Source organism: Protopterus annectens, chromosome 7.part0 (genome assembly GCF_019279795.1).
Source record: "Protopterus annectens isolate FY-2018-M chromosome 7.part0, PAN1.0, whole genome shotgun sequence".
Lineage (NCBI taxonomy): Eukaryota > Metazoa > Chordata > Ceratodontiformes > Protopteridae > Protopterus > Protopterus annectens.
In genome coordinates this window covers 333,395,956-333,414,209 of record NC_056739.1, presented here as the reverse complement: position 1 = coordinate 333,414,209, position 18,254 = coordinate 333,395,956, and positions in this window count along the sequence as shown.

Sequence of the window (18,254 nt, the reverse complement as noted above, 5' to 3'; positions counted from 1 at the left end):
TTTTCCAGTGTTTTCAGGAAGGCCGAGTGGGGTTCCTGGGTTTGGGAGGGTGGTCTGTAGCAGGCTATAAACTGGAAGACAGTTTTACCCACTGTTAGTTGCACATGGATAGTCTCTGATGCTTCGTGCTGTGCCACCAACCTGGAGGTGTGGGTATCTTTGACGAATATTGATACTCCCCCTCCTTTTGTGGTTCGGTCCAAGTTTTGGGGCCGAAAAGCATGGTATGAGGTATAACCTGGTAGTGCTGGGGTGCTCTTGGGAGCCTTGAACCAGGTTTCTGGTACTGCACTGATATCGATGTTCTCCATGCTAAGGAGAGTTTCGAGGGAGTGCATCTTGAGGTTTAGACTTTTGGTGTTGAGTAGCATTACTCTTAGTTTCTTATCCCTTGTGATACCTATGGAGGTGGGTTTGTTTTTGAGCCTTGCCTAAAAAAGGCACTATGGGGGTAGCAAGAACCTTTGCCAATCAGGGGTGTAGCTAGGATTTTCAAATGTGTACTCACAGCTCTCAAACTGCTACCCCCCCTCTCCAGCCAAGCCACGGCCATTCTCGTAATTCACAGTTCGCTCTTTTAGTGTCGATGAAGAGGCATTCGCTGTAAGCCTCTTCAGTAATATAATATAAATTCACTCAAACTCGGTTCCTTGAATTAAAAATTAACCTGAAATGTCAATTCTTTGAAAAATGCAGCATGGTAGTTGGAGTAGAGAATTTATGCTTTTGTTTTCTGTAACTAAGGTACAGGTTTTGAGCTTGAGTAAATTACTAACCACCTGCTACCCCTAACTAGGACGTTTCATTCACACACACACCCCTACCTACCTCTTAGTGCAAGAAATATGGACAAAGCCTAAAATAAACAGGGACAGATATTAAATAATGCTCTCGTGAACTTAGAAAGTTGCTAGAATAACAGGATTTGTGCTAGTATGAATTTTTCTAAAGGACATGAAGTCTGAAACTCAAATTTCTGTCATTATTTAGCAACTTCAGCCTTCTATGATTTTCTAGAAAATCACAAAATTTATGAGGAACAGACAAAAAATATGGGGCAAAAATCCGAACATTCTGCAAAATTTGGACAGTTGAGAGGTATGCTACCTACCTACCACACAGACACACACACACACCTCTCAACCTCTTAGAGCAACAAACTCATAAATAAAACTGAGGCAAAGGCCCAAAAATAAGGACATTTTTTTAATTATTGCTCTTATAAACTTAGAAAGATAATAGAATAGTAGTAGGTCTTGCATTAGTACGACTTTTCTGAAGGGTATGAAATCTGAAACCTCAAATGTCTGCCATTATTTTCTAACTTCAGTCTAACAATTTGCCACAAAACTGCAATTTTATGAAAAACGGACCAAAAATGTGATGCAAAAATATAAAATTGCCAGACAATACAGCTGGGAACCTGTCAAAGAAGGGACACCATTTTAATATGAGCACAGTTAACTTAGAGCAGCTGACAAAATTAGAGAATCTACATGCATTTCTGAAATAAAAGTAATGTATAACTCTGATCATTACAGTTATTTATAAAAGTAAACCCTCCACGTTTTCTTCCAAAATTGCTATTTTGCGAAGAGATTATTAGGGGGAGAGCAACATTTTGAGCCAAAATTCAGTTGAGAGGTTTGGATATTCCTAATAATATAAAGCGATTTATTTGCACATACCTCTCAACCTCTTAATGCAGGAAATCTGGACAAGGCCAAATATATTGGGGGAACATACAAACAGTACTAAAAATTGACCTTGTATAAACTTAAGACAGTTGATAGAATATCAGGTCTTGCTTTAGCATGCATTTTTCTGAAGATTATGACGTCTGAAACTTAATGTCGGTCATTATTTATGATGTCTGAAACATAACGTCAGTCATTATTTAGTGACCTCATTCCTAAATGATTTGCCAGAAAAGTTTTATTTTGCATTTTACAGCATGAACACCAATAAATATCTGCTAAACAAAGCAATGCAGTCTCACAATGAAACTAGACTTAGCATTAAAACCTCTCTGCTCTTGAAACTCACATTCATTGAAACAGCATTGAAACCTACATTAAAAAAAATACATTTTGCAAGATAAAGATTAACTTTGGGCTGTTAAATCATAGGCCCCTTGCACATGAAACATACACGTGCTCTTTGATACACCTTCCATCATAAAGGTCTATTCAAACTTCTACAGTCCACCAGTATCAGTAAATATGCACAATCTCTGAACTAGTAAAAGCCATTTACATAATTCCACTCCACATTAGAGAAATCTGTAACTAATGAAGAGGCTGCTGCTAGCAAACAACTTTATATTTCATGGTTTCATCTACAAATAATGTGCCTGTTGCCCTTGAGGAATAAATTGCCTATGTTGCATTAAAAACAATGATACGCTAGTGATATTGCAATAGGAAATGGATGACAAACTGATAACAGGTTCATAGTTACTACTAGATATCTTTGCCAAAACAGACTACAGCATCCACCCCCCTTTACAACACAGTACAGTATCAGCAATGCATCTACCTACTGTGGGAGAAGAACCCACAGCCTTCTGCATCAAAAGCAAGTACACTAACTGTTGTGCTATTAACAGTACAAGCATACTCACACTCAGCATAAGCAGCACTAAACTTAAGTTCCCCTGCAGTTCTCAGCTCCTTGTAAAATGTCGACACTCAGCTGTATCTCTGAACTTTGCAGCACAAGAAATCTGGAAAAAGCCAACATTTATTGGGGAGAAAAGCCCAAAAAACAGGGACACATTTTAAATATTGCTTGTATAATTTTGGAAAGTTGCTAGAATAAAATGCTGTGTTATCACCATGCATGTCTTGAACCGAGAACCATATGCACTATAGTCAGTGCAACATACCACTATGCTAAATCAGCAGTTTGAAAAATAGGAAGACAAACTTAATCGCTATCATTTATATAGCTCTCAACCTCTTAGCACAAAAAACCTGGACAAACAAAACCAATAATGAGGGAATACAAATTCAGTTCTCACTTCACACCTTAGCACAAAAACCTGGACAAACAAAAACAATAATGGGAGAAATACAACTTTAGTTCTCACTTCTCACCATAGCTCACAACCAAAAGCAAATCTGAACAAAGTTCAGAAATGGTGGTGGTTAGGGACTTCAGGCTCTTCTTACCCTGAAGCAAAGGTACAGGGTTTGAGCTTGAACACCTATAGCCAGCAGGTGTATTATGTGGGGGCATTTACTTACACACACACACACACACACACACACACACACACACACACACACACACACCCTTCCAACTACAATAAAATAATCTGTTCGTTGCTTACACTTGCCTTCCAACTACAATAAAATAATCCACAAAGAGAACTGATGGTCTCACCACGAAATGAATGAGAAACACTTACCAAACACTTCCAAAAACAAGTTCTTTATTAACGAAAGAAGAATGAGCACTTTCACGTAGACTCCTCTACGCTTCATCAGATAAAATATATTACAAAATTACGCCATTTAAATACTGATCTAGGCGGGAAAGCCAAAGTAGTTGATAAACTTAATCATCAATTAAAAACAATTAAAAACCAATGGTAACTAAAAAGCTGTAATAAACTAATCTTTCACATAAAAATACTTCTTCCAATGCTATGAAACAGTAAAGACACATGAGTATGTAAGCTCATAAAAACGATGTTATCAACACTCATTCTGCAGTTGAAAACTATGATGTGTAAAACAATTACATAAAAAAATAAAAAATAATAAAATACTAGCAACCTGAGAAGCAATCATCTATCCATGAGAATGCTTATTATAGAAAAACATATAAGTATGTAAGGTTCACCGACAGCAAAACGATAAAGATTTTGCTGTCTTCATCCTATTGTATAGCGAAACACTCTGTTCCGCTACAAAGCACTAATTGCTCTATTCAACCATGCCTTTAAAATGAGAGGCTTCAATAGAAAATAAACTGAACCCACCCAGCTTCAAAGTGCTGATACATTACATCAAACGATGCCTTTAAAATGAAAATGTATAAGCTTCAACGAGTAACCCACCCCCAAGATGAGAGTCTAACATTGAAACTAGTAAAAGAGATTTTCGGCAATTCCAACAACCAACAGTGTGTAAAAACATATGTTGTAAATAACAATAGAAAAATGATCAAAATAGAATCTACAACATACTCAAGTCTCAAGATCTATGTTTGGGATCCTACCTCTAAAGAAATGTTATCATAAAACTGAGTTGACAAGTCAAAAGACTTGTCTAAAGACAATTAAGACTAACCTACCAAAGATGTCTGACAAAATGAGCCAAAACATCTCTTACTCGTAATTAACAAATACGTGGGGGACGCTATGAGTCTTAGTGTAAACAACAAGGGAATCATTGCTGTGGATACAATATTCAGCAACAACTCTGACTACTGTATGGCATAAACATAAAAAACATGGAATACTACCAACCTCAATCTGAACAACAAGGGAATGCGGTCAAGGAATAACAGTGTATCCTGCTGATGAAACGGGAAAGGAGAGAAATGGGCAGAGCCCTCACAAAAATTGCACACCCTTCCAACTACAATTACAATAAAATAATCTGTTCGTTGCTTACACACACGCCTTCCAACTACAATAAAATAATCTGTTCGTTGCTTACACTTGCCTTCCAACAACAATAAAATAATCTGTTCGTTGCTTACACTTGCCTTCCAACTACAGTAAAATAATCTGTTCGTTGCTTACACACACGCCTTCCAACTACAATAAAATAATCTGTTCGTTGCTTACACACACGCCTTCCAACTACAGTAAAATAATCTGTTCGTTGCTTACACTTGCCTTCCAACTACAATAATTGCTTGCAGTGATAATCCACACACTTGGATTGATTGCCTTCCATTTGTGAATGCTCTTGCTTGCCTTCCAACTCAGTGATAATCCATTTGCGATTGTTTCCCGCTCGCAGCCAGCCGGACATGATGAGCTCACTTCGGACTGGCTGGTATCCTCCTTAAAGGAGCCAACACCCTTTAAAAAGTATGTACGTACGTTTTTTTTTTTTTTTCAAAAAAGCTACCCCCCTTCTAAAAAAGTTGTACTGAAATCAGTACAGTGCGTATGCCTCCCGACGTCCCTGTTGCCAATATCCGAAAGCCCAGGGGTGACAGGTGCAAGCCGTCCCTAGTGAAGCATTGTGGCTTGTCGAGCATGTCATCCCAGGCTGACAGGCATTGGATCCCCTTTGAATGACACCAGTACTTAAGCCAATTGTTGAAATTGATCATCTTGTCTTCATATTGTGGCATCATTCTTGGTGAGGGTAAGATGCTACTCAAGGTCAGGGTCATACCGGCCTGGGCTACATGCTCAGAGAGCTCCTCTATGTCTCTTTTCATGTAGTTCAGGGAGGTACGTCTCAGGTCATTCACACCAGCATGGACAATGGCAGAGTCATATTTGTACTTGCCTTGGAGTGACCTGAGTGCTTCTGTTATGTGGCAGATCCTACCGCCCGACAGGCAGCTCACTGTGACCTTCTCCTTGTTCAGCCTGGTGAGCGGGATGTCAGTGTGCCTGATGATAGAGTCACCTATTACAAGTGTATCAGGTGTATTGTTTAGCCTTAAGGGCTGTGACTATTCGGCACACTGGCTTTGTGAGCTATGTGTTGCATGTGTTTTGTTTTGGGGTAGTGGTTGCTTGGGTGTCTGCTTTGGAGGTCTCTGCTGCTTAGGCAAATTTTTATTTAGAGCCTCCGAGTATGTTTTTGTGTGTTTATGTGTTTGGTTTGCTGTCGTGGTAGGTCTATGTGAGACTGGAATTGTAGTGAGTGTGGTTTCCTTCTCCTCCTGACTGGTTACGCCAGTACTGAGTTGAGAGAGCTTAGCCTCCAGTTTGGCTATATGTTTGCATCTCTCACATGTGTTGGAATTTGTTGGGAGGAGGAGAGGGTTGTCTGTGTACATGAGGCAGTTGTAACATTGCCTCAAGATTCCCAGATTCACCAGCTGGACCGGAGAGGAGATTGACAACTGACCTTTGGACATACTAGAATAGTATTGGGAATTCCTTTATAATTGAAAAAAGGGCCAATGGGGAACAAGGTACTCAAAGGGAGTTTGTGAGGGTGTAGTGCTTTTCATTTTTTAGTGCTGACTTAGTGAGCAAGTGCCAGGTAACTTAAATGCAATGTGTAACAGGTAACTTAAATGCAAAAACGACAAACAGTAACTTTCTTTCAAGTGAAACAAGGAAATAAGTACAGTAAGCAATGTAGATATCACTAGGGATCCACAGAAGCACTGAAAAGCCGCATTTTAGGTGAAATTAGCGTTTCAGGGAAATAACAAGCAAACAAACAACAAGCATACAAACAAAGCTAGATTCAGCAGGCCTGGATCTAGTCAATGCTACAGCAAACAAGGTGTACCAATTTCAGTAAGAAACAGTTCAAATATGCAGGCACTATAAGCCTTTAACCAGAAATTCCCAGCTCAGAAGGGCAGAGTCCAGCCTCTCCTCCCACAAGAGTGCAGACCACGAACCTTCTTAATGTAAAATAACTGGCCTGAAGCCCAAGTGCTTAAACCAGAACTAATACACTTTTAGAATAACAGACACTGAGCCCTCAATCAGCAGTTCCCAACTTAGAAGGATGTAAGCTCCTGGTCCTGCCACCACAGTGCAGGCCACAAACCTTCCTAATGTAAAACAACTGGTCTGAAGCCCAAGTGCTTAATCCAAAAGACTTAGAATGATAGCTACATAAAATGTTATATGTAAAAATTATATAAAAAAAACTATATAAAAAACTAGCAGGCTGGCTTAAATGACTGCAGAAGGCTCTATAAATGATAAACAATGATATATAATTTATTTATATTTTGTAATTTGGATCTGAGGAAGTCCCAGTTGTAGGGATGAAAAACGCGGTGATAAAGTTAAGCATTTAATTTTTTGTTGTTTTTATTGTTATTAAAGTTGGACGTTTTTCAGTCAAAGCTTGCCATGTTGGTGTTTTTTTCTCCATCCCTACACTGCTTTTATACTTTTATAGAAATCTAAGGATGGCAACCTCTGTGATGATGAAAAGTGAGCTTTTAGTATCTCCTTATGTCAGTTTTATTACTTCTTCCTTCCTTCCTGTTATATCTAGCATCATTTCTGTTTTAAGGGAACTGACATCCAGTGAGCGACACAAGTGTTCACAAAGAACCAGAAAACATCATACTTTGAGTGCTCTGAAGGAATCTTAGAGTACAATTGAAATTCCAGACATACTGATACATTGGCGCTTTTTCTAAGTAATCCTTTCATCCATGACTTGGATTCTTGTGGATACCTTAAGTGGATATTACTGATGGAATAACACTCTGAGTTGTACATTCATTCAGGGCAGGCTCCTAAGCATATAACTAAGAAGATGAGAACCATAGGAGTTTTAAAGATTGTTTTTGATGGTTTTGACACAAATTTATATTATTTATGAAGATACTGAAAATTATCATGCAGTATAAACACAACTTAGTGTATTATAGCCTTTTCAAAGACATCTTCATATCTTTGATAATAGCTGAAGCCGCGTTCTGATTCTCTTAAGTTTAAGCAGTGGTAACAGAAATGCATGGCTGATACTTGCTGCAAATGTGAAACTGATAGCAAGCAACATTTAATTTCTCAGCTGTGGGAGTTAATCCCCGGGATTCATGAAACTCGGCGCAAGGCCGGTGTTAGGCTTGCGCCGACCGTGCGGCATGTAGATGGTGCAGTAGCACCAAATGCATATTAATGAAGGCGCGCTGTCACCACAGCCATGTGCACAGGAAATGAGCGCGAGTGCATAGGGGGTGTCAAAGTGCCGCAGGGAGGCGTGGAAATGTCATCTGTCGACGTGCAACCTAAAATGCTTGCATATAACAATTTGCCTGCAATAGTAATCACATTTGTCAGTGTCCGTGGATACTGAAACGTATGCAAAGCATGCAAGACAGTCCCTGCGAACACAAAATTAAGAAGCAAACACAAAGGGGTAGGGAATAACGAGTCCCCATCCCTCGAACAAATGACATTGAAAACCGTGTGCCCGTATTCCAACGCAGTGTAGATAGTTATACCAAGTGGAAGTGAAACGCATCATTAGCGCGCCACCAATAGCTATGTCCAGGCCAATGTTCAGGGTCACCAGTTGTCCCACATTGTGAGGGAGAGTACACAGCTGGGCAAATGTGTCCATAACAAAACCATGATAAATGTAAATATGTAGTGACCGTATGACAGAATTATATCCCAAAACGCATGTAATAGTCACATACAATAGGTATGTCCGTATGTAACATACCACATGTGACAAGAAATAGAACAAGTAAGAAAACAAAACAGAAGGAGCATATAAACTGCTACAACAATAAGCTAACATGTAGGCAGAAAGGAAAAGTATTATCCGTAGTGTTGACCGTGGATATGTGTTGTCCAGTACAATCGGATATGTGTCCGGAATATATCCCATCCTGGACATATGAAAAGATGGCACCCTACCAATGATCATAGCAGTTGGCCAAAGTCCGCACATATGCGGTCCAAGCCGTACTTGTCAGGATGTGCCACAGTTGAACGGGTATTACCCGGGTGTACCAACCATGTCATGAAAGTTAAGTATGGGGTTGTACCTATGTGCGTGATGTACAGCATGTGTAAGGTGAAACATGCCAGGGTAGTCCACACAACCATACAGGTACCTGACATATGTGGTGTATGCAATGTGTTACTTTGACCGTGTCATGGGCCATCAACCAAAGCAGTGATGGATGGAGTGTCAGGAATATGCGTGTGAGGGGGATGGGTAATGGTATAATCCTCAAAGGCGAGACTGTGTTGTATGCAGAAAAGGTGAACTGGAGGTGTACGAGGGAGCAGTGGGTGAATCAGAAAGAAACACAAAGAACAAGTATACACATCTGCAATACAACCTGACAAGCCATACTGTAGAACACAATCACACAAACATATGAATATTAAAATGTGTGATACAAATGTACAGAAACGTCACCAGCACATACCCACAGAATGGTCCTGATGGAGCCGGCCCATTCAAATGCAACACACCTGGATGCATAATTGAATACCCATCATCCCTTCCACAGCACACAACCAGCCCCCATTCCTGAACGTCCACCAAATCCAGCCATACTCGGCCTACCAGCTTGGCGCAACCACATCTACACATAGTGACCACTACTCATATGTAGTTGGCAGTGTCATTCTAGGCAGTGTCAGGATTGCAAACTATGTATCCCTTGCATGTAAAACCCTCAACACATTTTTGTAAAGCCAAAAGAATGGTTGGTATTGGTCTTGTTAAATTTTTGGATATCCCTCATGGGATAAGTAACTTGTGTAAACATCAGAATGTGTATCAAGACATGATATCCAGTCCTGTAGACATCTGGACACAAGTTGAATGTGCAGTAGTGGTGCACGAGACTGTCCAGCACTAGACGGTCATGCAGAACCTACTACCCAGGATCAAACACCTGCCCGTGACGCACGTGTCCCCACATGAATAATCGAGAGAATACATTGTACACATTCGCATAGTAGCACTTGGAAATAGGGTGATGAGGGCACTGACGTAAACAGGGTACCCCCTGATCCACTGTGTGAGGGACAGTCACTGTTTGGGTAGATGTGTCCTGACCAACAATGATATAATGTCAAATGCCCTGTGATTGTAGGAAATAACTATGTACCATACTGCATGTAACATTTGCCTAAAGCAGTCATGTCAGGATAGAAAATACATAATTCTTACAAGAAACAGACTAACAACTAAAGTACCAAAGGTATAGGCTCTCAGCTAGGAAAATAATGAATGTTCTAAACCCGCACTGACCATGGGTATGTGTTGGCCTAAACAATCTGGTGTCCCCAAAATATATCCCATCCTGTACATATGACAATGTGGCAACCCTACCAATGGTTAGAGCATTGGCACAATAACTGGCCAGCCTCTTAATCACTCACAAAGTCAGTGACCTTTGGAGGAAAGGTGTTGAATGAAAATGACTAATGGTAACAATTAAGAGTAATAGACACATTTAACTGCATAAAATAAGTAGTAATACGAATCTGTCAACACGTTCCAAGTTAATAGTACTAATATTGTAGAAGTGTCTGTGATTGTCCCTGATGTGTCATAGCCTTATCCGTGTCACTGTAGAAATTAGTCCCCAAGTATCACAGAGGTCCGTACACATATGTACACCAAGCGTCACATTTGTTGACAGGACTATTGCATACCTGTAGTGAATTTATAACTGATGTCCAGAATAATATTTATCATATATATGAATGAATGAAATAGTCAAATGTGAAGGGAAACACCAGTGGAAACCCCCCCCCCGTATTATGTAGTGGAATCACTCCCCACCCTATAGTATGTAGTGCCGACCTAATAACGTGGTCAGAGGTGCCCAAACACCTGCGTCTGTAAAAACAGGTAGAATGTTAAAATCGGGACTAACTCTGTCCATGAGCTACGTCTGACATTTGAACAGGTACAGGGAAGTTCTAGTCACCAGTCGGACAAGCCTAAACCCGGACTAGCACATGAACACCCTGACAATCAAACACAAGTATGTGCCAGGAGTATAAGCGTAGGAGTTCGGAATATCCTTGGAGTGAGTAGACATGCAGCACGGGTCCAGAGCAGTAGGAAATAGGGAATGTCGGAAGTGTAGTACTTCGGTTTTCCCAGCAGGAGAATGGATGCCTGCTGTGTAAGTGAAGCGGTAAGGCGTATGTTATAGTAGCTATGAACCATGGGTATACATATAAATGAGGCAGAACAACAATAGTGTAGTGGTTGGAGCATCCGCCTAATGTAAAGGCATTCCCGGTTCAAGTACGACTATAGCACATATTAATTTATTGTGTAATGAATGCCTCTGTGCTGTAAAGCCAACATTTAAACATGTACAGGTGAACGCGTGTCTCGCATGGGGTCAGAAACCAGATTCCATCAATCAAAGTGGTACTGTCATAAGGAATAAGGCACATGTAATCACAAAGAAGTGGCAGTAAACATATGTAACTCACAATAAGTAGATGCAAGTGCACCTGCGCGGGTGTAAGCAGCTTGTAGCATAGCAAATGTATGTTGTCTTGTACAGCTGTAACTTATATATATATATATATATATATATATATATATATATATAGATAGATGTGTATATAGATAAATATCCACAGACATAAAAGAAATATGCAATTATATGTCTATCTATATATATATATATATATATATATATATATATATATATATATATATGAAAGAATGAACGCCGAAAGATGAAAGCAAACATAAGGGTTGTGAAGGGAATCTAGAGCAAGTAAGGCATTATAAAGTGCTCGCAGCGTATGTCAGATAAAGCAGCACAAGAGTGAGTAGAGCACCACTATGCACACCAGAGGCAGGGTTATACCAGTAACCAAATTCCAACCACTCGACACTGTATTAAAGCACAACAAGGACACACCGTTGACAGGAAGCAACCACCAGCATACAGATACAACCCAACCAATAATTGAGCTGTCGACTCCACAGGTAAAATAGATTTCAACAATAACAGACAAATTTTTTTTTTTTTTTTTTTTTTTTTTTTTAAATAGATTTCCGTTTATTCCACACCAACAATAACAGACGAATTTACCTAGGTTTCATTCTCAACGAACTTCTTCAGAATACCCCACTGCTTAAAACACATTCATTAAATACATGAAGTTACACCCATTTACTTCCAATCAAGAACTTGATTAATAAGTTAATTAACTTTTTAAAGAAATACCTGTCCTATTTTTTTATACAGGACTTACAATACTGTCGCGTAAAAAGGCAAAGGAAACTTCACTCCATATATTGAAATTTGATAAATACAATGTTTAAAATTGTTTTAATACAATAATTAAAACACAACCTAAATTTCCCAACTCACTCCACTACAAAATTATGTACATGTTTCTGTATTAAATGTAATGTTTTGAATTTGTTACTAATAAATAAATAAACTGAATAACGAATAAAAATAACCTTACACGTGTGTGTAAATATTAAATATATGAATAAATATATGCTATAGTCTTGATGTTGATTTTATTATATGTATAATAAACCATATTAAACTACCTATATTATACTTTAACTAAGTATTGTATATGGTAAGTTCTATGTACAAAATTAATTGTGTGAATGTTATAATAAATATTGAAGTGCTCATAATTATTAATATCTAACTCCCATATAATAATAAAAATGACACAAAAGTTACTCAACTGTTTGTACATACAAATTGTGCAATAAAAACTCATAACTAAAAATGCTGATATATTATAAACTATATATTTGTTCTGTTCTATTCATCTGTTATTGTTGGTGTGGAATAAATGGAAATCTATTTTACCTGTGGAGTCGACAGCTCAATTATTGGTTGGGTTGTATCTGTATGCTGGTGGTTGCTTCCTGTCAACGGTGTGTCCTTGTTGTGCTTTAATACAGGATTATACCAGTAGCCATAACATCGTTGATGTGCTACATCAACATTATACACAGACGGAATGTAGTTCATGTTGTGACCACCTACACTTGTAACCCGCAAATCGTTCTTAATCCATAACACCAGAAAAGGCACGTATGTGCAAATATGAATGGAGGGAGACCCTGTGAATACAAGAGGTGGTACCAAATGTGTGTAGGGCCCCAACGCTCTGGAGAGGGCAATGTGTAAAGGTGTGTCATGGCTGCGATATCAGGTGGATAATGGCTGTTATGCGTAGAAACTCAACACGGGTGTGCTGGAGAAACTATGGATATGCGATTATGGACACAGGAGTGCTAGGGTATGTTGTGCCAGTTGCAATGGAGTGGCCCGTGGAGGTCAGCTAGTACATAGGTGCAATTCCCAGATAGAGCGTCGTCTGTGTGGAGACATGCATGAATGGGCATACCATCGTCGGAGGTTGTGCGTCAGGGCTGGCAGCCCGGAACATAAAACCTATCTGCCAACCATGAGCGGAACGGAGTTCTGGTGTGACAACCCCAAACTGGGAAAAGCAGAAAGGCACAACTACATGCAGACATCAATATGTTGATGTACACTCTCTGTAACACAAGCACTCATTCTATTAACATTAATAATATGAATGTGCACAGAAACAAACACAGTAGCAGGAATAATAGGCTGCGCATACAAGTAATAGGTCGAATGACACTGTATCATATCACACTTATCAGCGGTACCCCAGACATGAAAAACGTGCGACATCTGTCCGCTGTATAACGTGCAGTATACTGATCACAAGTTCACCGGAGTGAAGTGTCGGTGTCATAATGACTAAGGCAATAGTATGCTGTTGAAGCAGAGATAAAACCCAATACGCATGTGTAAGTGTCTATGTCCGGGAAATGTATTGGTTAACAGACACACAGATGTATATATAGATAAAAATATATATACATATAGATATGTATATTGATATACATATATATATATATATATATATATATATATATATATATATATATATATAGATATATATATATATATATATATATATATATATGTATATATATATATATATATATATATATATGTATATATATATATATATACATATATATATATATATATATATATATATATATATATATATACACACACAAAGATATATACACATACAACAGGTACTGATATATACACATACACACAAAACAAATATATATGTCATTGTAGATCTACACATGTACATAACTAGGTTATTTTACAGCAGTTAGGGGTAACATATGTTCAGACCAGGCATATGTTACTGGGAGGTCCAATAAATAAACGTTTTACCTCCCACACCACCCAGCTAGGCCGGTCAGACATACAGACACGCAATAAAGGTAAATACACTGCTGCATTCCAAACCACCAGCAGGAAAGTACCAGTGGGAGAGATCTGCAAGGTCTACACTTTAAACATTGATAATGGGGTCCCTTGCGGGACACCAAAAATTCACTATACAGGCAACCTGTAGTGATTGACGCAAGCAGGATGTAGCTGTACACGGAACAGTAGGTTGTGCAAGTGTAATAACACATGGGTTGACAAAACGTACGACATGTGTCCCGAGAAGGGGAGACTGGGCAATGTGCAGGGGTGTGCTCATACCCCAGCTGTGCTCACAGTAAGTAGTTCTCATGAGTGTTGTAGAGGGGTGACAGGTAGGTGAATGATGGGTATGCAATAATGGGCTTAAGTGTGCAGGTGCTGGTTGGCAGAGATGTAGTAGGCCCGCCCAGTGGAAATCATTAATATTACTATGTGGGCATAGTAGACACCTATACCCCCCATACCTGAAGAGCACATCTACCGGATAGTCTGTAAACCATTGGGGGAATACATAGGGACCATATCAGTGCCGTGTACTCGATTAGCATGGACGTCCATAGTTATGAATCAGAATGTAACAAAGTCCAACTAAACACTTCCAGAACTAATGATATTAGGTGGACAGGTGGCGGAATACATGTAATGACAGATGGCAACATGTATGAGTCATAAACAGCATGTACCTCGACAAACGTGAATGAATACATATGCTCTGTGACTGTCAATGTGTCTGGTTAATGGAACCAATCGTCTAAATGTGTCCCACAGGGTGTTATGCAGTATTCCTGATACAGTGATCATTCTCCCCCATTGGTATGTGAGGTCTGCTAGTGATGGAAAGTGCATAATTTGCTGACCACCTTAGGTAGATGATAGCATAATAGATGAGGTTTACCACCTGTACGCCGTTGAGGGACACACCCATCTGGGCAGTTGTGTCCTGCAATATGAAAGTTATGGCACATGGCCTGTGAGTTCGGGAAAGGAGGCCATATATTGTGTTTAGTGGTGTAAGAAATTAATATGTTGTATCAGAAACTGCTACATGTAATAAGAAACAGTATTAGCAATTATAATGCTACAAGAATAACCTTAACATATGCAAACGTTTGAGGTAGTCAGTTTACTACTGGCTGTGGGTATGTGTTGCCTTGACACATGTGATAGCTCTACATATAGGACCTATAGGGCTGCCACCATTCTGAATGGCCAAAGTGGGACCTGCTCTGTAGAAATGTCAGACGTACCAGGGCAGAACATACCTACAGCCATGCATAGTACAGAAATATATATCAGCACAAATCAACGCGTAGTTTAGCAGCAGTCAAGTTGCTTATGCTACTTCATATAACATATTGACGTGTCAGGTATACAAGACCTGTAACAAGCAACTATTACAGACACATAGAATATGAGAATGTCCCCTAATCAGGACAGTTGCAATGGCTAGAGTATTGTCACATGACATATGCCTAATGAGGGACTGTCCCATGCAAAGTGGGAAAGGTGTTACTCCTACAGTCTTCCGTCGTGAAATCTGAAGGGTGGAAAACATACAGTAGGTATGCGGTAGCATGACCCGGTGGACAGCCGTGTCAACAAAATAACATTCACAGGTCAGCATTGCAGAGTATCGGTTTCCATGTATCAGGCAGATGGGAGCAGATCGTATGAGGAACATGCATATAATATGATTATGTCACTGGACAGGCCACAGAGTCCATACAGTTGAACACCTGCAGTCGCCAAATGGTTAGACATACCCGATACTGTAGTCATGTAGTCCGATGTAATACGCATCACAAGGGATCACACACACCCAGCGTGAGTGACAAATGTAAGCACAAATGTCGGCGAGCAAGCGGCTGTAAGCGTGTTTGTCTACCAGTATGCCAGTAGTGCACTGTCAAAGAAATGTGGAGTCTGAACGGGTATAAGGTGCTGTAACCAGAGGTCAGCAGTGCTTAACACTGTGCAAACCCATGCACAACTGCTCACACCTGCTGGAATGTGCCTTACCCACTCCATATCCAAAGGCGTCGTTCTGTCTGCAAACAAAGAACCGTCCTATTCACGTGTTGGTAGCAGTACAATATGCACATAGCTCATGTGAATCAACAATACACCATGGCATATGTACAGACAATAGACCACACACACACACCATACAGCACAGTCATCCAACAGTATAGCAATGTACTGGCAGATATGTCCGGGCCACTGGTGTTTGCAGGCCTGGCCGTCCTGTGTATCAGTGTGAGCATGCCCAGTATGACTGTTACGCATGTTGTTGACTGACATTAATGTCATACCGTCATGTGTGTGAGCATGCCAAGTATGGTAAACTGCATCGCATGTGTCACATATCCAGATAGTCAGTACTGTGTTGCAGACCCCACCGTTCTACACAGACAGGTGTCATGCTGTGTCTGCAGGATAGCTAATGGTCATGTGGCATTGACAGTTGCTACATTTCTGCATAGCGTGGGAGGACATCTAACTGCATCCACAGTCCTACACAGCACCGGGGGTGGTGCACATGACTCTCACATGTGTACGTTGGACGGGGGGCACAGCTGACAGTTGTACACATCTGCCACTGCTGTACTGGTATGCCAGGTACTCCATGTCAGAGTGTGGCCCTACCGAAATTGCTGTTTGGAGGGATACCAGTGTATGTCAGATCCCAGCTTTAAATACCAGCATAGTGGTGTTGGACGTCCTAGCTTTTACAGCCTACATCAGACTGCCTAGCCTGCTGTAGTCTGTGTGTGTCTCTGGGGGTTGGGGTCATTCATTGGGCATATCCATAGGCCATTGTATATCATTTGTTTGTATTGGTCCACACCTGTCCAGCTGCATGGAACGTGTATGGTCTGTATGGACACACATGATGTTCAGCCCATAATCTGCAGTGGGTTAGGACACCCTGTGTACTACTGGCTACCATTGTGACCCCCGTATGTGCTACGGATGTCATGGTGCCACTATGGACGTGTACTGTCTGCTGCCCTACCATTCGGCCACCAAAGTCTCTTGTATGCTCACATACATACCATAGCAACAGGTAAAGACACATTCTAATACAACTGCCAATTGTTAGGTCGATAGATGTACCCTGGGTGTGTTCCGGACCTGAGGACGGTGCTGGAGGGCTGCCTATGTCAGATGCACACAGTGCACCTCCTATACATGGCCGAGCACAGGTAGTGTAATGTTTGGCATCCATTGTACTGTGTGCGGGTCAGAGTGGGTGAAATCCCTGGGTACCTACTGTGTCAGTGCATATGCCTTGTGTTGACTCTTTGCCAAGGGCAGGTCATACTGTGCATGACCCTGTCGCCGACTGGGCCCTGCCCAGGTAGTTCCTTCGCCAAGTCACACTTTGCCTGTACAGGCCTTGGCAGTGGTGTTGGGCTGTGTGGCCCTGTCCCATGCTGTTCCTGCTGCAACTGTTACTGCAGGATCAGATTGTGTAGCATAGCAAATACTATAACAATTTGTGTGCATGTAGTTGGTGAATACTGCTGGGCACCACCGGAAGTGTCCAGATACCAGAACCGTGACCTGAGCATCCCAAACACATACTCAATTATATATCTTGCCTGTGCATCAGCCTCACTATGGTGTGAGTGTTCAGGTGTGTGTGCATTGCTGATGGGTGTCATCAGCCACGGCACCAGTGGTTACCCAGCATCCCCCACTAGGAGACTGTAGGGGATGTCCATATTGGCAAAGGTGTGGTACAGCTGTGTCAGACTCCATATATCGGAATCATCATAGCTTCCAGGGCAGACAGCACACACATTCAATCTAATGCCCTGGCCATCGCATATGGCCTAGCTGTTGGAGGGTATGCCCCTGCAGTGAATGTAGGCCCTACCCCGCTCACCGGGTGTTGTTTTGATGTGTACATGTATGCAGGCTATAGCACCCAGTACCCCAGGGTACTCAGCCATGTGGTTGAAGAGATGCATATTGCTGGTCTACTAATCACATGTGTTGAGGACATGTACGTGCTCACTAGCATGTGTTGACATGATGTCTGTGAACTGGTGCAATACTCTGGATGCAGATGCCGGTGAGATCCCCATGATATCCCCAGTTGTGCTGTGGGAGGTACCTGTGGCTAGTATACCTAGGCCAACACATACCGTGGTATCCACTGTGATGGGTTTCCCTCGGCCTGTTTGATGTGTCAGGTGTGGCAGACACAGGTCAACAAGTCGCTGTAGGAGGTCTCTGTCCACCCCATAGTGCTCCACCATCCCCAGCTCATGTAGCCCCTGGTAAGTCACCCTGGGTCCCCGTTTGGG